The sequence below is a fragment of the Nicotiana tabacum genome, chromosome 12, assembly GCF_000715075.1.
Source record: "Nicotiana tabacum cultivar K326 chromosome 12, ASM71507v2, whole genome shotgun sequence".
NCBI lineage: Eukaryota > Viridiplantae > Streptophyta > Magnoliopsida > Solanales > Solanaceae > Nicotiana > Nicotiana tabacum.
Genome location: NC_134091.1, coordinates 116,806,682 through 116,828,002, shown reverse-complemented (window position 1 = coordinate 116,828,002; position 21,321 = coordinate 116,806,682). Strand labels below are relative to the sequence as shown.

The 21,321-nt window shown below is 37.8% G+C and overlaps 1 pseudogene; it reads right to left on the bottom strand.

The window, feature by feature from the left end:
* Nucleotides 1-9,639: 9,639 nt before the first annotated feature.
* LOC107809681 (isoleucine N-monooxygenase 1-like) overlaps nucleotides 9,640-21,321 on the bottom strand; it is a 38,899-nt pseudogene continuing 27,217 nt past the window's right edge.

Genomic DNA, 21,321 nt, shown 5'->3' with positions numbered 1-21,321 from the left:
CCAGTCTGCGGTCCGCAAAGTGGTTCTAGGGCTGCAGAATGGGTCGCAAAAATGCGTACTTCTACAAACAACCTTGGATTCAAATTTTGATAATTCCAATAGCTCTGTATAGTGATTTGGACCTAGGAGCATTTTCGGAAAAATTATTTGGAGGTCCGTAGTGGAATTAGGCTTGAAATGGCGGAAGACGAAATTTTGGGAAGTTTGACCGGGGGTTGACATTTTGATATCGGGGTCGAAATCCGATTCTGAAAATGTTAATAGGTTCTTTATGTCATTTATGACTTATGTGCAAAATTTGATGTCTTTCCGTGTTAGTTTGATAGGTTTCGGCATGAGTTTTAGAAGTTGGAAGATTTGAAAGTTCATAAGTTCGATTCATGGCGCGATTTGCATTTTTGGTGTAGTTTGATTGAATTTCAGACCTCGAGCGAGTCTGTTAGGTTATGGAACTTGTCGGTGTGTTTAGTTGGGGTCTCTGGGGCCTCGGGTGTGTTTCGGATGGGTTACAAGTCATTTTCTTATATTTTTGAACTATTGAATCTGTCATCTAGTTTTCTCCTTCGCGTACGTGAAGAGTAGTTTTGGAGGCAGGAAAATTTGTTCTTCATGTTCGCATGCCTCATCTCACGAACATGATAGCCTGTCCCTTCCCTTCATCGCGTTAAAGTTTGGTCACTCGCATTCGCGAAGCATGTATTTCCCTTCTTCGCATTTGCGTACAGTACCCCATGTTCGTGTAGGCCAGTCGAGAGCCATCAGACCTTTTCTCTCCGCGTTCGTGAGCCTGTCTTTGTGTTCGCAAAGAACCTCTGGGCAGCCTCATTTGTGTTCTTCTCGAACACGATCCTTCCTCCGCATTCGCGATGCATAATCATCTGGGCAGAATATAAGATCTTCAAATCGAGAGTTAGGCCATTTTTATCATATCTTGACTTGTAGAGCTCGGATATAGGCGATTCTGGAGGGATTTTTCACAAGCTTGGTTGGGGTATGTGTTCTATATCCTAAAGTGTTTATCTTTCATTAATCTATGATTATATTCATCGTGTAATTCGGTTTTTAATGGAATAAATCAAGATTTTGGCAAAATATTCCAAAAACAAAAATTTAAGATTTGGAGGTCGAGTTGTTATCGGAATTTGATAAAATTGGGTATTCGGATTTCATGAATATTATGTCAGGTTCCAAGAGGCGGGCCCCGTGTTGACTTTTGTCGACTTTTTAGAATAAAATTTTAAGTCGACGTATTATTATCCAGAATTAGTTTCGATGAATTTTAATAAAGTTATACAATTGGATAGATTTGAGCTGTCCGGAGGTCAATTCTTGCAAGAAGGCTATTTTGGAATATCGGCCTAACTTCAACGTAAGCATCTTGCCTAACCTTGAGTGGGGGAATTTTCCCTTAGGCATCGACTCTTATGTGCCATTTTTGAAATAAAAAAATCCATGTACGCAAGGTGACGAGTATGTACTCGGGCTTATATGTGAAAAATATATTGGGTTAAGGTCTTAGGCATATTGTGTAGTAAAATGGATAATTGTTTGAATTTATTATATCATATATTTTGCCATGCCTCAATGCGTGTTTGGTTAATTTATTTTTATATGAAAATTTGATGTGATTATTACTTGTATATTTATGTGGATTCCGTGAATTGATGATTTGATATTTCTTGGAAATTAATTTCATTATGGATTTTTCATCTGCAAATAATTAATTAAATAAGCATAAGAAGATATGTTTATATAGATATTAAGAATTTGGATTGATGAAGGCGTTGCCCTATATTGAGTATTTTCCATCTCTGTTGATTGTTTTGAGGTTTTATATATGTTGTATGGAGCCTTGGGCTATTTGTTGAGAAATTTATTGATTCTGCTACATATTTGGAATTTGGTTGTGGTGAGTGGCAAATTGTGATATGAATTGTTGTATTGTTTTGTGGTTTAAACACTCTCCTTGATGTTATTTATGCTTCCTACCTCGCTTGTTAATGATATGCATGTTCTTGGTAAGGAAGAGTGTAAAGCACGAAGGGTGATGTCGTGTCATTTGAGAGTGTAAAGCACGAAGGTTGATGCCGTGTCATTTGAATTATATTATTATACGAGGGAGAGTATAAAGCATGAAGGGTGATGCCGTGCCATTTGAGAGTATAAAGTAGGAAGGGTGATACCGTGCCATTGAGAGGGTTAAGCACGAAGGGTGATGCCGTGCCATTACATTTATATTATCAAATTAGGATTAGAGTAAAAGCATGAAGGGTGATGTCGTGCCATTATTTTTATATTATCATATTTTCATGGCACGAAGGGTGTTTCCGTGAAGGCGAGGACGAGGTAGATACATTATATTGTGATATCGTTTTGTTGTGTATAAATTCATGCCTTTATCTTGAGCTGTTATTGTGCACTTATATTTTCTGTGTGACTTGTAGTCGTGGTTCCTTCCTGTGTGCCTCCCACTTTATTTCTTTTATTGTTATTGGTATTTCTCCCACCTAGTTGGTACTGTTATATGTAAGCACGATGAGAAAGAGATAAATGCACAAAGGGTGTTGTCGTGCTAATTGATATGATCTACATATATACATTGGGTGAGAATGAGACAAGTGCACAAAGGTATTGCCGTGCCATTTGATGTGATATATTGAATATATTTCTCACACCAGGAAAGTTAAATGAGGTGTCACATGGTGACTTTTACTTGAAAGATATTTATTTGAAGGAATTATATTTGAAAGATATTTATTTGAAAGAATTATATTTGAAGGTATTTATTTGAAGGAATTATATTTGAAAGAGATTTACTTGAAAGAATTATATCTGAAAGATATTTATTTGAAGGGAGTATATTCGAAGTATATTTATTGGAAAGTATTATATCCTGAAGATTATTATTTGAAAAGCATATAGGCGAAAGATTTATATTTGAAGGACTTGATTAATTGGTTGTACTTGTACTCATTATTTATTGAGCAATATTAATGGTGTTCCTGTTGCCTTGCTGTTTAAATCACTAGTTGATTGGTGTTGCTACCACTGCTATTTGTTTTTTATTATTTTTGCAAGCTATATTGCACATGTTATTTGACTAGTGAGTGTCATGACTGTACCTCGTCACTACTCCACTGAGGTTAGTCTTGATACTTACTGGGTACCGACCGTGGTGTACTCATACAACACTTCTGCACATTTTTGTGCAGAGCCAGGTATTGGAGCTATCGGACTCGGACAGAGTTATAGTGTGATTGCAAGTAGTCAAGGTAGAGCTGCTTGGTCGTCGCAGTCCCTTGAAGTCTTTTCATTTTATTGTACTGTTAATTATTAATCAAACAGTATTGAGTATTCGATCCTTGAGATCAATTCATGTATTCAGTTAGAGTTTGTAACTCAGTATTACCAGTCTTGGGAGGTTGTTATAATTATTTCCGATTTCCACTTTTGGTTTATATATATATATATATATATATATATATATATATATATATATATATATATATATATATAAATTGCTTGAATTGTTATAAAATTGGCTTACTTAGTCTTAGAGACTAAGTGCAATAACGACGCCTGTGGCGGGATTTTGGGTCGTGACACTTTAACCCCAAACACATGGCTAATAAAGGTGACAAAGAAGTAGATTTAGCAGCAAGAGAGGCAGCACATCATATAGAAGAAGCTTCACGGATAGCAGTTGAGGCAGCCCGTAGAGCTGCCAGTGAGACCATCGAAGATGATGGGGGTCAAAGATTCAATCTAAATCGACCCTTGGTTGAAGACCAGTTCGAGAATGCGGTACCCAGGCCTAGTAGATAATTGGGTGATTATTCCAGACCAGTCTACAATCAGGGAGTGTCCAGTGTCAGACCTCCACCAGTAGTAGCAAATAGTTTTGAGTTAAAGAAGGGCTTGCTTCAAACTATCCAGAACAAATGTGTCTTCACAGGGAAGGTGGATGAATATCCTAACATTCACTTGATGGATTTTGAGGAAATCATGAACACCTTCCAGTACAACGGAGTGTCAAAAATGTAGTATACTTAAGGGCATTCCTCTTTTCACTAAAGGATGACGCAAAGCACTGGCTTCATAGCTTACCAACAAGGTCGATTCGGACATGGGAATATATGACTAAACTATTTCTTGATAAATACTTCTCAGTTGCAAAAATTGTTAAATTCACCAGGGAAATTCACAATTTCTGCCAAACGAACACTGAAATAGTCTTTGAGGCTTGGGAAAGATTCATAGAGATAGTGACGAAGTGTCAGCCTAATGGGATTGAATTGTGGATTCAACTCGAGGGATTTTGAGATGGACAGTCATCTCCCTCAAGACGAAATCTGAACACTGCAGTTAGAGGTCCTTTAATAATAAAGACTCCTAAGGAGATTGTGGCAATTCTTGATGAGCTCGCTAAAGATGCTAACCAGTGGGAACTAACCAAACAGCGTGACAAACCAACTCTAAAAGCCTCATCTTATACTCGGTCACAGACAGGCCATCCTGACGTAGCTAGTCGAACTTCTTGGACAGCTCTTCCCTACGAGTCGGTGGAACAAACTTTTCCAAGAAGAGAACGGAGAACTCATGTCATGAAAGTGGTGTAGCACCGACTAACCCGCTCTTCTCATAGGTCTCCCACCATCTGAAGGCAGCCCCGATAAACTGAAAAGTAGTGAACGAGACCCCACTGGTCTCCAGAATACCCGAGGTACAAAGAATCCGCTGACACCTATCCAAGATGTCCTGAGAATCATTTGACTCATCCCCACTGAATGTTGGAGGTTGGAGTCTCCCAAACATCTCAAGTCTATTCTGCTCATCCTCACTCATAACAGTACCCACCTGGGCCTGAGCAGCTACAACCAGCTAGACTGGCAATACCCCCGGCGTTTGAAGTCACCGCATCAGCTGCTCTGGGTTACGAGTAGTGGGAGTTTGAGTATCTCCCCCTGCCTTAGAAGTGGCTGATGCGGTCGGAACAGAAACTGCCTGAGCAAGGGTAGTGCACACCATCAAAATCTAAGCTAAAGCCTCCTGAAGGCCTGATCACAATGGGCACAGCTAGTGTCTAAGCTGGGCCCATTGGCTCAACCACCTCTAGAACATGCTCCTGAGTTGAAGCAACTGGTGAATCTGCAGGTGCTGCTCTGGCTATTGTATGAGCTGCACCTCTTCCCCTACCATGGCTCCAACTGCAACCTTGGCCTCTCGTGGACCTAGCTGGTGGTACTGGTGGTTGTCCGTCCTGCCAGTAGCACGTGTCCTCACCATCTGTGAGAGAATTGAATAATAGAAGTTTAGTTCCTAGAATAAACAAATCCGCACGAGAATAATATGAAGTTTTCTAAGGGTTCGACAGCCTCTCGAAGATAAGTACAGACGTCTCCGTACCAATCCGAAAAACTCTACTAAACCTGCTCATGAATCGTGAGACATATGTAACCTAGGCTCTGATACCAACTTGTCACGACCAAAAAACGTAGCTTGCCGTGATGAAACCTAACGTGTTACTAGGTAAGTCGACAACTTAATAAATTCCAACACTTTTAGATAAAAGCTGAACTAAACTAGGTTTGAATAATTTAAAGCTTTCATAAACTAGCTAAAAGGTCAAAACACAACTAAAGAATTCACAAAACCAAGGTGTCACTGAGTACATGAGCGTCTATACAACACAAGTCTGAAAATACTGTCTATGAAAAATAGAATCTAAATACATAAAGCTGAAAGATAGGGAGGGCGAGTCAAGTCTGCGAACGTTGGGCAGCTACCTTGAAATCACCTAATCCTGATCTTGAAATGTTCAAAATAAAGAAAACCATAGAACCCTCGTTTTTAATACACTACCTAGGCCTTCTCGCATCTGCTTCTACGTGTTCCTCCGCTCTTGCGGACTCCCTTCTAGAAGCTACGTTGCCGCTTCTGCAGACCCAGTCCCCATTTCCATTTTCTCTTCTGCGCTCCAGTTATGGCCACACATGTGCGGAAAGTTCCCTCACACCTTACTCCAAACTTCTTCCGAAAATCATCTGAACTCCACCCTAGGTCCCTAGGAACTCCACCAAGTATACCAACAAGTCCTAAAACACGATACAAACTTAGTCGAGCCCTCGAATAATATCAAATAACATCAAAAACATGAATCTTACCACAATTCTAGCGTATTGAAACTAAAGAATTCCAACTTCTACAAATGATGTCGAAACCTATCAAATCACGTCCGATTGACCTCAAATTTGGCACACAAGTCACAAATGACATCACGGACATACTCCAACTACCGGAACCCCATTCTGATCCCGGTATCCACAAAATCCACTCTCGGTCAAACTTCTAAATTTCTAACTTTTGCCATTTTAAGCCTTATTCAACAACAGACTTCCAATTCACAATACGGACATACTCCTAAATTCAAAATCACCCAACGGAACTAACAGCACCATCAAAACTCTATTCTGGAGTCATTTACACATACGTCAACATCCGATAAATCTTTTTAACTTAAGCTTTCAACCTTGAGACTAAGTGTCTCAATTCATTACGAAACTTCTTCGGACCCGAACCAACTACCCCGAAAAGTCACATAACAACAATTAAGTAGGGAATGGATAGTAAATGGAGGAACAGGGGACTACAACTCTCAAAACGGCCGGTTGGGTCGTTACACAAACCCTTATTCCTCACTCTACAAGTCTCAATTGCTTTTATTAGTTAACCGTAGTTAGTAATCATTAAAAAATCATGTTTTGATCATCCTGAATATTGGAAACAACCTCTCTATCCTCAAAAGGTAGAGGTAAGGTCTGCCTACACACTACCCTCCCTAAACCCCATGGTGTGGGATAATATTAGGTATGTTGTTGTTGTTGACCGTCTTGAATATCGTTAAACTAGAAATTACTAGAGCATTATTTAAATCCAATACCTGTGGAGGAGATAATTTAACTATATTATTTTTGGCTAGCGAGCATTAATTTCGTATTGTGTTCTGCGCTTGTCAATTCCTGATATGGCAGTTTGGTAAAGCTTCGTGTTTGCGAGCCTGTTCTCGCGTTCACACAGCATATTTGGGGAGCAGAAGTTGTATGTGCTTCGTGAATGCGAGGCACTTGCCGCGTTCACGAAGGAGGACGTATGGGCAATGTATAAATTTGCAAAATCGGGTTTTGGTTTATTTTATCTCAATTCTTCCATGGAAGCCGATGTTGGGGTGATTTCGAAGTGCCATTTTCATCACGTTTCATGTTGTAAGTTATTCCTACACATTCGTGAATGAAGTATATATATATATATATATATATATATATATATATATATATATATATATATATATATATATATATATATATATATATATATATATATATATATGGATTTTAACATAGAAAGTTTGTAGAAATTACGGGTTTTTGAAACAAAAAACCAACAAATGGTAAATTTGGAATTTGTATTGCGAAATTGGACATGGAACTAGGAATAAATTATTTATTTGAGTTCGTGATGCTATGGGAAATATTTATCATCGAAAACGTTCGAAATCCGAGGACGTAGGCCTAGGGGTTGACTTTATTGACTTTTCGAGCAGAGTTGTAAATTGTTAAATTATGAGTATTGGAGTATATTTTGATTGGTTTGCACGTTGTTTGATTTATTTTTTATCGTTTGGCATTGGATTGAGGTATTAGAGAGGCTTTGGAGTCGATTATCAGATTTCGGAGCAAAGTAAGTCTCATGTCTAACCTTGTGATAGAGAAACTATCCCACAGGTGTTATATTTATTATGTGCTACTTGTTGTGGGGTCTACGTACGAGCGCGGTGACGAGAGTCCCTGCGTAACTAGAATCATGTTTATGTCCAGGTAGACTTAAGATTTTACCATGCAATCATTGTATTACTTGAATTCAATTTGTTAGTTTAATTACTAAAAACTTATAATTGGAATTTTTAAGATCATGATTAGATCGAACATCAAAACGGTAGGATTCGTATGACCACGACCGTGTATGTACATGACTATATGGATCGGGCTATACGACCTCGACATAATTCATGCATAAAATCGGTAGGATTTTGTCTATCCACAAGGTTACCTTGTTGAGTGAGACTTGGCAATTACATGATATTTCCTTCATTACTTAAGATCTGATATTTACTTGACGGTTCTTATTTGCTGAGATGACATGTGGTATTTGGGCATTTTAAATTTATATTTTGTTAAAGGATCACGTTAGTTACTGTTTTTTATTCCATTGCTACTATTGTACTTCATGCATACTTATAATTCTTGTATTTTTTTTTATTGTACCACTAGTAACTGTCAATGTCGACCTGCGTTACTATTTCTCCGGAGTTAGGCTATATACTTACTGGGTACGTGTTAATTTAGGTACTCAATTGTGCAGGTATATTTTGATGGTCATTTGGGCGCATAGGCGTAGCCGTTGATGGGACATTACGGTGAGCTGCATTCCATGTTACGATCCGCAGCACACGGAGTTTCCATCATTTTTACTTACGTTGTCCTGTGTATTGTACATTCCAGACAGATGTAGTTTTAGTATTGTATTTCTTAGTAGATGCTCATGCACTTGTAACACCGGATTTTAGAAGTTTCTAGTAGATATTTAAAGTTTTTATCTAATATTGTTACTCTTTTCTTTTATGTATTACTAATGTTTTATATCTCCATGATTTTTAATGCCTAATTTTCTTTACTTAATAAAATTTATAAATTATCAAAAGCAATAAAATAAGTAATTAATTAAGTTGGTAGTTCACCTTTGGCTTGCCTAGCAGCGATGTTGGGAGCCATCACAATCTATCACAAGAATTGGGTCGTGACAGATAGTGCCATCGCGTAGTTTTCTCTTCGTAAAATATATGCATGCCATTTTCAACATATGACAAGAGAAAAGTTGTTATACAAAATATTGTATAATGTAATGCAAATTATTTGAAAGTTGTCTTTATCTCGCCTTCAATTTATAATATTTAATTACCAATAGTTTTTATCAAGATATATATTTAAATATTTTAACAGTAAAGGAACATTCCTGTACATTTTTATTATCAGACATTTTACGTCATATAAATTTCATTTTTGGAATACAAGTGCGAGGCACATGTGTGTAGATTTGCCCTAAAAAAAAAAACGTGAAGAATAATATGGTAAAAAGTTCAAGCAAGAAATGAAGGAATAAGGGACATAACATAGGTTTTCTCCCAAGCCCGTTTGCCTAGAAAGTGCATTTTTGTTGCCTTCTGTTTTTATCGCCCGTCCCTTTTACGTCGTTTCTTCGTTCAAATTTACCGTCTTTCCAAAAGAAAAATATTCAGAATTTTTATTTTCTATATTCTATATCTATCATATTGCTTAAATCATAAACAAGGGTAAAAAAAAGAAAAAAAAGAAAACAAAAGAGATATCATACAAACAATACTTGTATACTATATAGGATAAATGTGCTAATTTATTTATTGTATTAAAATTTTATTATATATATTTAAATAGAAATTTTAGAATAATTATTAGGACTCCACGTGCGAGGCACGATAATACAGACTAGTTTGAACAAATTTGATTACCTCTATACAATAACATGATAAGATTTAAATTTTTTGTGTTAGGGATACATTGTCTCATCTACTCTTGGTTTTGGTCGAGCAAGAAGTGGCAATGTACAAAAGAGATCACTCTTCGACGACTCAATTAAGTCATTGCATGGTGAATTTGGTGGTAAACTCCAAGAAAACCCGTGAAGAAGCCTAGCAAGTAACATGGTAGTAATGGTAGAACCAAGTTTCACACCAGGGCACCCTCTTCGTCCAATACTAAATGATAACAAGCGTAACTCCGAATCATTGAGAACTACTTCACCATTGTTTTCCTTGAGATGGCGCTCAGGCTTAAACTTCATCGGCTCCTCCCAAACTCTAGGATTCCGACCAAGTCCAAGACGACTTAATAGCACTACACTCCCTTTGGGGATGAAGTATTTTTCACTAATAATAGTATCAGAAACAGAGACATGAGGAAGGTTAAAAGGCGATATTGTGTAGAGACGAAAGGCCTCTTTTATGCAAGCTTTGACAAAATTTAGCCGTGCCAAGTCTGATTCTTGAACAAATCTTTTGCTTCCAACGACAATGTTGAGTTCTTCTATGACTCTTTGCATCAATTGTGGTTGGTTCAACATTTGTGCAAGTGTCCATTCAACTGCATTTGAGGGATTACCAACTGTTGCCAACCTGAGTTCCTGTATATTAATCATTTGTAATTAATTATATGGTGGGTTGAAGGGAATGGAAATGTTTTAATTTGTCTTGAAATTTGGTAGTCTTTTTTATCGTTCTAAATTATGATTCAATCATGTTGGCCTCAGTGAAGGTTAGTTTTGAAGATTGATAAAGGAAGCTCAGGCATGAATCATGTCCATCCCTTGTGTGCATAGACACAGGCATATTTGAGCATGTGGGATGCACGTGAAAGAGATAAGCTTAACTTGGTCTAATTAATATCTCATGATCGAAAATGGTTGCATATTTGATAAGGAGAAGGACTCCTTAATCAAATATAACACTATCCAAGATAAGAATGGAGTTAGAAGTTGAAATCAACTAGAACTCTTCCACCAAGGAAGAGTAGCATTAGAACTCTAGTTATTTTCTACTCTACTAACTCTATAAATCGCAGGATGTTCTCATTCTACAGGGAACGCACAAAAGTAGAAGTTAAATGTGAATTGAGAGCAAAATAGCAAGGCATTTTGCAAGCAGTTCGTGTGTGATTCAAGTGTGCGAACCTGAAGCTACATGAACCAAATAGAAGAACCAGTTCCAAGTGTCTGTCTTTTATTCTAGTTCAATTGTAGTAGGTATTTTCATAGTGTACCTTTCAGCTTTATCAAAGAGGCAATTGTAATAGGTACTCAGAGTATTCAAGTTAGAGTTAACTTGAAGTTGTCACAACAGTTAGAGGTTGTGTGCACAACGGGATTAGAGTTAATCCTAGGTTTACAAAAGTGTTTTATAAATGTAGTGTTTGGCTCAGTGATTTAGTGAAGAGTTTTGGGAAAATCCTACTGGGAAGTAGGTCTTGGTTTTTTCGCCTTTTGAGCCAGGTGATTTCGACATAAAAATCCTTGTGTTCTTTAATTTCTGCATTTAATATTCCACAACAGTAGTATAAGGAGCACATAGAAGAACCAGGTCCTTCTATAATCTGTGCAAGCGGTATTGAAGTTAAAACATCAATTGGTATGAGAGCAGGTTATCCTTGAAGAGGCTAACACCTTAGGAGAAGATCAAGATGAGTGCACCACCTGGAAACTGGGAAGGGCAATCCACTGGTAGGCCACCACTTTTCAACGGCCAGAATTACTGTTGGTGGAAAAACAAGATGAGAGATCACATCATAGGAGAAGCCTATGAGTTTTGGGACATTGTCACAGATGGTCCACTGGCTACCATGAAGATAAAAGCCGAAGGAGAAGAGGTGCCAAAAACAAGAGCTGACTGCATTGCCGACGACTTGAGGAAATGGGAGAAGAATGCTAAAGTCAATAAATGGCTTGTTTGTGGACTCGGTCCAGATGAGTACAATAGAATCCAAAGTTGTACCACTGCTAAGGAAATCTGGGACACTTCGCAAGTGGCCCATGAAGGAACACCTCAAGTGAAGAGGTCCAGAGGAACACTTCTATATTCTCAATATGAGAATTTCACAATGAAGGAAGGGGAAACCATCCAAGACATATATACAAGGTTCACCACACTGATAAATGAACTTAAGTCTCTTGGAAGGATTATTTTCGAAGAAGACAGAGTTGAGAAGATTTTGACAAGGGTTTTGCGAGTTACTTGGGAAAGCAAAATCACTGCCATTCGGGAATCAAAGAACATTGCCACTCTTAGGTTGGATAAGTTAATTGGAAATCTCACTACTTATGAACTTAGAAGGCAAACTATGAAGATGGATGTACCCAAGAAGGAAAGGAGCCTGGCACTTAAAATAACTAAAAGTTCTGATTTAGAGAAAAATGAAATGGCTATGATCACAAAGGACTTCAAGAAGTACCTAATAAGAGGAAAGGGTTCTTCAAGAAGTGGAGGCTACATAAATCCAAGGGTTACTGAAAAACAGACCAACGAGGGCTGCTACAAGGGTGGGAAAACTGATCACCACATCAAAAACTGCCCTCAATAGGAAATGGAATGGAAGAAGGAAATAGCTGAACGAAGAAACAGAAAGAAGGAATAGGTTCATCCCAAGAAGAACAAAGGATCAACAAAGGCTATGGTTGCTTCTTGGAGAGAAAGCTCAGATGAGGACCCAAATGATGAAGATGGAGATGAACAAGCACTTATGGCATTTGGAGAATCCGATGAGGAATTTGAAGTAAGTATAATCCATCTAAAAGACAAGATTAAGTTTTTGTCTAAAGAAAGGCTATCTGAGTTACCTCTAGATTTCATTGATGAATATGAGGATATAAACAATGAAAAGGAACAGTTGTCTAAGGAATGTGTGATTTTAAAAGCAAAGTGTAAGAACCTGGAACTTAGAGTTAGTGAGACTGTAAGTGAAAATACTGCTCTAAAGAACCAAGTTCATGCATTTGAATAAAATATCCTAGAACTTAGATCTGAAAACCTAAAACTGAAATTAGGAACAAGTAAGAAGACAGCTGATTGCACACAACTCACTCTAGAAGAAAATGTAGGTAAATTAAAAGATGAGTTGTATAAGAAGGATGAGCAGGTAAGAATTCTAACAGAGGATCTAGGAAAGGTCAAGCATGAACTATACAGAACTTGTAAATGGAACAGCTCCTCCGATGCACTATCATGGCTACCGGAACATCAAAGTAACAATAGAAGAGGAATTGGCTTTGGGAATCTGCCACCTAAATGGGATCCCAAAAGCAAGTATCTCACACTTCCTGAGAACACAATTTGCACACACTGTGGTAAGACTGGTCACTTTAAAAGTGAATGCACTGCAAAAGAAAAGGCTAGTCAAAAGAATAAAAAGTTTGCTCAAGGGAAAAATAAGCTGCCAGGTTGGGCTAAAAAGAATTTAATTTATCCTTTTGCCTATAGAAAGGGACCCAAGCTAGTTTGGGTTCCTAATACTAACCCATAATTTCGTTTTGTAGGTCCAAGTGAAGGGGAGCATCCATATATGGTACATGGATAGTGGTTGCTAAAAATATATGACAGGAAGCGAGAACCAATTCTTTTCACTTGAGAACCTCAAATGAGGTAATGTCTCCTTTAGAAATGGGAAGAAAGGTGTGATCATTAGGGTTGGTAAGGTAGGTAAGACTGACTCTCACACGATTGAGAATGTCTATTTGATAGACGACCTAAAATACAGTCTAATTAGTGTATCACAATTGTGTGATAGAGGTAACTTGGTAGCATTCACCTCTACTAAATGCTTTGTGATTAATCTTACCACTCACAAGATTGTTTTGCAGGGCAAAAGAGTGAACAATATATATATTGTAGATTTGCCCACACTATCAGAAAATGAACTCACTTGCCTAACTGTGTTGGACAATGATCCCCTCATTTTGTACAAGAGACTTGGACGTGCAAGTCTTAGTCAACTCAACAAATTAGTCTCCAAGGACATGGTGATAGGACTGCCTAACATCAAGTTCAAGGTAGACAAAGTTTGTGAGGCATATGCAGGGGGAAGTAGGTAAGATCCTCCTTTAGATGCAAGAAAGTGGTAAGTACCACCAGAATGATGGAACTGGTCCATATTGATCTAAGTGGTCCAATGAGAACAATAAATAGAGGTGGTAAAAGATACGTGATGGTGCTTATTGATGATTACTCTAGGTTTATTTGGACATTGTTTTTAACATCTAAAGATGAAGAATTTGACATGTTCACTTCTTTTGTTAGAAAAACTCAGAAACAACTAGGTAATCAACTTGCATCAATTAGGTCTGATGATGTCACTGAATTTGAAAATGCTAAATGTGCTGAATTTTGTGATGATCATGGAATAGATATTAATTTTTCTGCTCCTAGTACTCCACAACAAAATGGAATAGTTGAAAGAAAGAATAGGACACTTGAAGATATGTCTAGGACTATGCTTCTTTCTAGTAAACTGCCACATAGCTTCTAGGCAGAAGTTGTAAATACTGCATGCTACATCATAAATAGGTGCATGACCAGACCTCTTGTTGAGAAGATTTCCTATGAGTTACTTAAAGGGAGAAAATAAAATATATCCCATCTTAGGGCATTCAAATGCAAGTGCTTTGTGCACAACAATGGTAAAGACTCCCTAGGCAAGTTTGATCCCATAAGTGATCAGGGAGTATTCTTAGGATATTCTTCACATAGTAAAGCTTATAAGGTCTATAACAAAAGAACTATGTGTGTTGAATAAAGTGTTCATGTGGTTTTTGATGAAACTAACATTCTTTTTGAGATACAGGAATATGATGATGAAGTAATTGGGCTGGTGAGAAACTCAAGTGAAACGACAGCCCAAACTGAAGCTGCACTAGAGGAAGGAACATGTGATGGAATAGGTTCTTCCACCCAGGGCAACATGTCAAGGGGAATAGAACAAAGAGGAAATGATTCTCAAACCTCAAGAAAACATGTCCATGAATTTGTTCCATATCAACAAAGCATTGAAGGAACATCAAAGGGAAACAAGTTGGTTGTAAAGTCTACAAGTATCAATGTTCTCATCACATTGAGAACATAATCACTGATCCAACCTCTGGAATCAAAACCAGATCTTCATTAAAAAAATCTTTGGGGTTTTGATGCCTTCTTATCTCTTATTGAACCTACAAATGTTGCTGAAGCTTTGCAGGATACAGATTGAGTAAATGCAATGCAGGATGAACTCAACCAATTTGAAAGGAGTCAAGTTTTGCATCTGGTACCAAGACCCATGGACAGATCAGTAATTAGCACATAATGGGTCTTCAGAAACAAGCTTGATGAGAATGGAACAGTTACAAGGAACAATGCAAGATTGGTGGTTCAAGGATATAGCCAAGAGGAGGGCATAGACTATGATGAAACCTTTGCTCCAGTTGCAAGGTTGGAAACAATAAGACTCCTCAAAGCCTTTGCTACTTACATGGAATTCACCCTTCACCGGATCGATATCAAGAGTGCCTTCCTCAGTGGCTACCTAAAGGAAGAAGTGTTTGTCAAATAACCTCCGGGGTTTGAAAGGAAGGAGAGTCTTTATCATGTGTACAAACTTGACAAAGCACTTTATGGGATCAAGCAGGCACCAAGAGCATGGTATGAAAGATTATCAAAGTTTTTGCTTAAGCATGACTACAAAAGAGGTAAAATTGACAATACTTTGTTCTTGAAAGAAAAAGGTAAAGATCTCTTGGTAGTTCAGATATATGTTGATGATATAATCTTTGGAGCAACTACTGATAAGTTAAGTAAAGAATTTGCTAAACTAATAGGGAGTGAATTTGAAATAAGCATGATGGGTGAGCTTAATTTCTTTTTAGACTTACAAATTAAACAAAATTCAAATGGAACTATGATCCATCAGCAGAAGTATGTAAAAGAGTTGCTTAAAACGTTTAAAATGGAAGACTCCAAAGAAATTGACACTCCTATTGCAACAGCTACAAAGTTGGATATAGATGAACCTGGTTCATCTCTTGATCAGAAGTATTATAGGGGAATGATTGGGTCATTGTTGTATCTCACTGCTAGTAGACCTGACATTGTTTTCAATGTAGGCCTTTATGCAAGATTTCAGGAAAATTCGAAGGAATCTCAATTGACTGCTATCAAGAGCATTTTGAGATATCTAAAAGGCACCACTGATCTTTGTCTTTGGTATCCAAAACGTAGTAATTTCAATCTTGTGGGATATGCTGATACTGATTATGCAAGTTTTCTTGTGGATAGAAAGAGCACCTCAAGTATGGCACACTTTCTTGGCTCATGTCTTGTGTCTTGGGCTACCAAAAAGCAAAATTCAGTGGCCTTATGTACTACTAAAGCTGAGTATGTTATTACTGCCTCATGTTGTGCTCAATTGATATGGATCAAACAATAATTAATGGACTTTGAAATTGATGTTGGTTGTATTCCTATTTTTTGTGATAACACTAGTGCAACAATTAGTATGACCAAGAACCCCGGTTCATCATAAGAGAACTAAGCACATAGATGTTAGGCATCACTTTTTGAGGGATAACTATGAAAAGAGGTTGATCACTATGGAATTTTGTGCTACTGACAAGCAAATAGTTGACATCTTTACAAAAGCCCCAAGTAGAGATCACTTTGAAAGAAACATGTTAGAATTCGGGATGATTAAGATCACCTAACAGGATGAAAAAAATGGTTAGAAAATCTTGAAATTGTGTAAATAACTAGATTAAGTTTTGCTCAGTCTCATGCTGTAAATAGTATACTCTTGTGCTATGTGTTAAAATGATTCATTAATCTATAATGATATTTTCTCTATTTTGGAAAATTTAGACACGCACAAGAGGATTTTCAGTGAAGAACCTGGCTCATCAATCAATGCTGGTTCATCTAGATAACGCGGTATGTTTTCTACACTCTACAAAATTTGAAATAATAATATTTGAATCATGATCAGAGTTCTACCTAAGTCCAAATTTCTCTTAAACTTATCCAATTAAATTGAACCAGTTCAGTTCAATAGAATCCTAAGCAAATTAAAACACCTAAATTCTAGGGAAGACTCCACCGTCTATTCAAAACTGACATTTTAGTTTGATTAGACTTCCAATTACCCCACTGGTTCTAATGAGCCTCCCACTACCCATTAATTACCCCCATTCCTTTAAATTGATCATCATCTTCTTTGCCTTCTCTTCATAATTCGCAAACCGTCAAAAATTCTTTCCATCTTCTATCATTCTGCAAATTTCAATCTACCTCTCTTTCTTCTTCCAGAACCAAGCACAAAATTACTAACCCTTATGATAACCCTGGTACACCCCCACCATGCCCATCATCTTCAACCACCCCTCAGCCTAAGAAATGAAGAGTAAAAGTTCTTGCTCGCAAGACTATGGATGGAAGTGCGTTATCAAAGAAATTAAATGCATAACTAAAAGCTAGCCAAGACCAAGAACCCCAGAACTCTGATGACTCTTTCAAGTCTACGACTGCGGGGGAAGAAACTAGGTCTTCTGATACTGAACATGTAACCTCTAGCCCAAATACTACTACTGAGGTCATTTCTAAGTTGTCTGAAAATCTGGAGAATAGGTTTATTTTGGTTTGATCTGTAGTGGATGTAGAAACTTCTGAGTCCAGAAGGAGAGGGAGTAAAAATAAAAAGGAAAAATAAAAGGAGAGTAAGGGTGCTCGTAGTGAAGAAAAGGGAATGGGTAAAAGAGTGGTTGGCTATTTGTGGAGAAGATAATGTGGAGGAAAGTGTCAAGAAAACAGGGGGAAGTGTGTCTAGAGAAGCTGCTGAAGGGCTGGTTAAACTTGGGCAAAATATAGATGAACCTGGTTCATCAGTTGAAGAAACCCTCGCAGAACTATTGAAGAAAGTATAAGACCCCCGGCACTACTAGGGCTAACAAAAAAGGAAGGTTGACCCTTCTTACACTGTTGAAAGTCTTCCCTCACGAGGAAGAGCCACAAGAAGTCATCTAAAGGAGAATGAGGCGGCATTGCAAAGAGACTTAGAAGAAAAAAAAATAAAAGGGTGGATAAAAGGAAGAATAAGGTAGGTGAGCCTGGTAAGGCTGATGATGTTGATGAGATGGACCTGGTCCATCAAAATGAAGATGTGATTGCAGAAGTGGAGGTTCAGACTCCCAAGCCCAAGAAAGCCAGGGCTTCCACTAAGAAGTCTACTTCTATGTCAAAGTCTGTGGAACCATCCACTCTGGCAAAAAGGACCAGGTTTGCAGTAAAAACCAAACAAGTAAAAATTGCTGAAGAAGAGGAATGGAGTGGAGAAGAGAAAGATGAATCATACAGTGAAAAGGAGAAGATGACCATGTTTGGCAAAAGAACAAATCTGAAGGGTAGACTCCTCAGGGATTTGGAGGAGGAAGGGATGGTGCTGCTGGTGGAGAAATTAGAAGTGCAAGGATGGAAGGACATGGTCCTTCAGATGGATGGCAGGTTGGCAAGGGGTGATATTATTGAGTTCATGGCAAATGCTGAAGTGAAGGATGGAAGGGTTACTAGCCTGGTGAAAGGGGTTCAAATTTCATCAACAAGTGTGTTCTGCCTAGGCAGGAAAGGAGGCACATTGCCAACTTCATGGACTTATTTTTGATGGAATGCTTGGATAGTGAGAGGCACATTAACTGGCCTGGATTTATAATCCAACTTCTTGATAGGATTATCAATGGCTCCAAGGCTCAGGGCATTCCCTATGTCTTCATTCTCACAGTTGTGCTTGCACATTATAAGATGCCCTTGAAGAAGTGGGAGATGGTTACAAACAAATATCACTTTGGGGCTAACACTCTGATTGCTTGTGATTATGAGGTCCATGCCACTCCAAATGAACCCGGTTCATCCAAAAAGGCACCAGTCAATAGCAAGGTCAGAGCCTTGGTGCAGGAGAGTGGGACAAATGAGGCCGAAATTGCAAGGCTGAAGACATGGTTGGCTGAGGTAGAGTCTGAGATAGATGCTCTCAGAACTGAACTAGCAAGGGAAAAGGAGAAGAATGATGGAATTCTTCAAGACATGCTGAAACTTCTTCATGACAAAAACCAACCCCCTAGTTCTTCCAAGCCTTAAACTCCTAGCCCATTGTAGACCTTTCAGTGACCCAGTTTGGGATGTTTCTTGGTTGCTCGTGTTTTCAGTATTTTTATTTCTTTTTGTGTTTTGTGGAAGAATCATATCAACTATCAATGAAATTTGCTGGTTTTTGCTCTAATTGTCTGTTTATATTTCTCTGATAGTTTAAATTCTTAGCTTCAATATTGATGATTAATCCATGAATGTATTTAAAGTAACCCTAGTGGCCATGAGTAAGTTTTAAAATCTGGGAATCACATATTTTTTATGCAACTTTTCGATGATGCCAAAAGGGGGAAAAAGGTTGTGCGTTACACTTAGAACAATGATGTTTATAACCTAATGAACCTCGTCCTTGATGATAAGTGATAAAAAGAAATAAATATTTATAACCTAATGAACCTGGTCCTTTATGATAAGTGATAAAAAGAAAAAATGTTTCTAACATTGTGTTGATGTTGAGCTAAGTTGAAACTGGGCCTAAGCTTATGAAAAGCACAGAGTTTGTCATCATTAAAAAGGGGGAATTTGTTGGCCTAAGTGAAGGTTAGTTTTGAAGATTCACAAAGGATGCTCAGGCATGAACCAGGTCCATCCCTTGTGTGCATGGACACAGGCAAATTCTGGCATGTGGGATGCACGTGAAGGAGATAAGCTTAACTTGGTCTAATTAATATCTCCTGATCAAAGAGGGTTGCATAATTGATAAAGAGAATGACTCCTTAATCAAAGAGAACACTATCCAAGATATGGGAGGAGTTAGAGGTTGAGATCAACTTGAACTCTTCCACCAAGGAAGAGTAGCGTTGGAACTCTAGTTATTATTCTACTATACTAACTCTATAAATCACAGGATGTTCTCATTCTATAGGGAACGCACAAAAGCAGAAGTTAAACGTTAATTGAGAGCAAAATAGCAATGCATTTTGCAAGCAGTTCATGTGTGATTCAAGTGTGCGAACCTGAAACTACATGAACCAGATAGAAGAACCAGTTCCAAGTGTCTGTCTTTTATTCTAGTTCAATTGTGGTAGGTGTTTTCATAGTGTACCTTTTAGCTTTATCAAAGAGGCAATTGTAATAGGTACTCAGAGTATTCAAGTTAGAATTAACTTGAAGTTGTCGCAACAGTTAGAGGTTGTGTGCCACAACGGGATTTGAGTTAATCCTAGGTTTACAAAAGTGTTTTGTAAATGCAGTTTTTGGCTCAGTGATTTACTGAAGAGTTTTGGAAAAATCCTACTGGGAAGTATGTCGTGATTTTTTCACCTTTTGAGCCAGGTGTTTTTCACGTAAAAATCCTTGTGTTCTTTAATTTCTGCATTTATTATTCCGCAACAGTGGTATAAGGAACATATAGAAGAACCATGTCCTTCTATAATCTGTGCACGCAAAAAATTGGACACCACACAAATCACTCCTTCTTGTGTGGTATTGAAGTTAAAACATCAAATCAGAAAAGCCATCTATGTAATCCAAGTAAATATTTTACCATTCATTGCAATGTGATATTAAGGAAGAAAACAATGGCCATTTTAAATAAATATGTCATTTTAGTTAAAAGAGTGGTCACACAATTCAACAATGTCAAGCACATGGTTTAGGGGATTGAAAGTATACTTACAAGGACTTGTGTTTTAATCTCTTTAGCATTCATCAACGGATTCCCATTTGCATGCTTGAGCTTTATAAGAACATCAAGGATGTCTTCTTCCACAGTTTTGTTGTCATCCTTCCAAATCTGAATCCTCCGATCAATTTCACTATCAATGTGTCTTGTTGCTGTGGCAAAGGCTTTCTTGATAATTTCCTTGTGACCATCCAAATCAAACACACTTAACAACGGCAAGAAATCTGAGATACCAAAAGAATGGAGGTATTCAAGAAGTGTGAAGAGTGCACCAACTTGCTCCTCGGCTTCTTTTCCAAATAATCTCTTGCTGAAAATCATATTCCAAATAACATTCCCACAATAATATCTTGTCACTTTCCTCAAGTTAATTACGGTTGGTTGCTGCATTCATTGTAAACATATCGAAGAAGGTGGTCAGCGTCTTCATTCCTTTTATGACTAAGCCATTGAAGAGATGTTGGTGAGAGCACAAGAGAAGCAACGATTCTTCTCATTTTCGTCCATTGATCACATATGGGGAGAAACACTGAAGTCAAGTATCCATTGATAACGAGGTTCGCGGACATGCAAATAGGCCTCGATGAGAAAACAGAGTCTTGATTCTTTAAGAACTCGCAAGCAAGCTCAGGAGAAGTTACAGGAATGACAAGGACATTACCAAGACGAATGCAAGCGATTTCAATGTCCATTTCCTCCATAAGTTTGTGTATCCAATGAAATGTTGGCTTGCTATTTAGGAGCATTTGAGGAAGGCTGCCAATTATTGGCCATGGTTTTGGACCTGGAGGCAATGGCTTATTAATTTTCTTGTTTCTTACACTCCATTTGCTTGTGATCTTAAGGATAATAGAAGTGAATATTATCCAGAAAAAAGTATTAATAGAGATACAAAACGTGC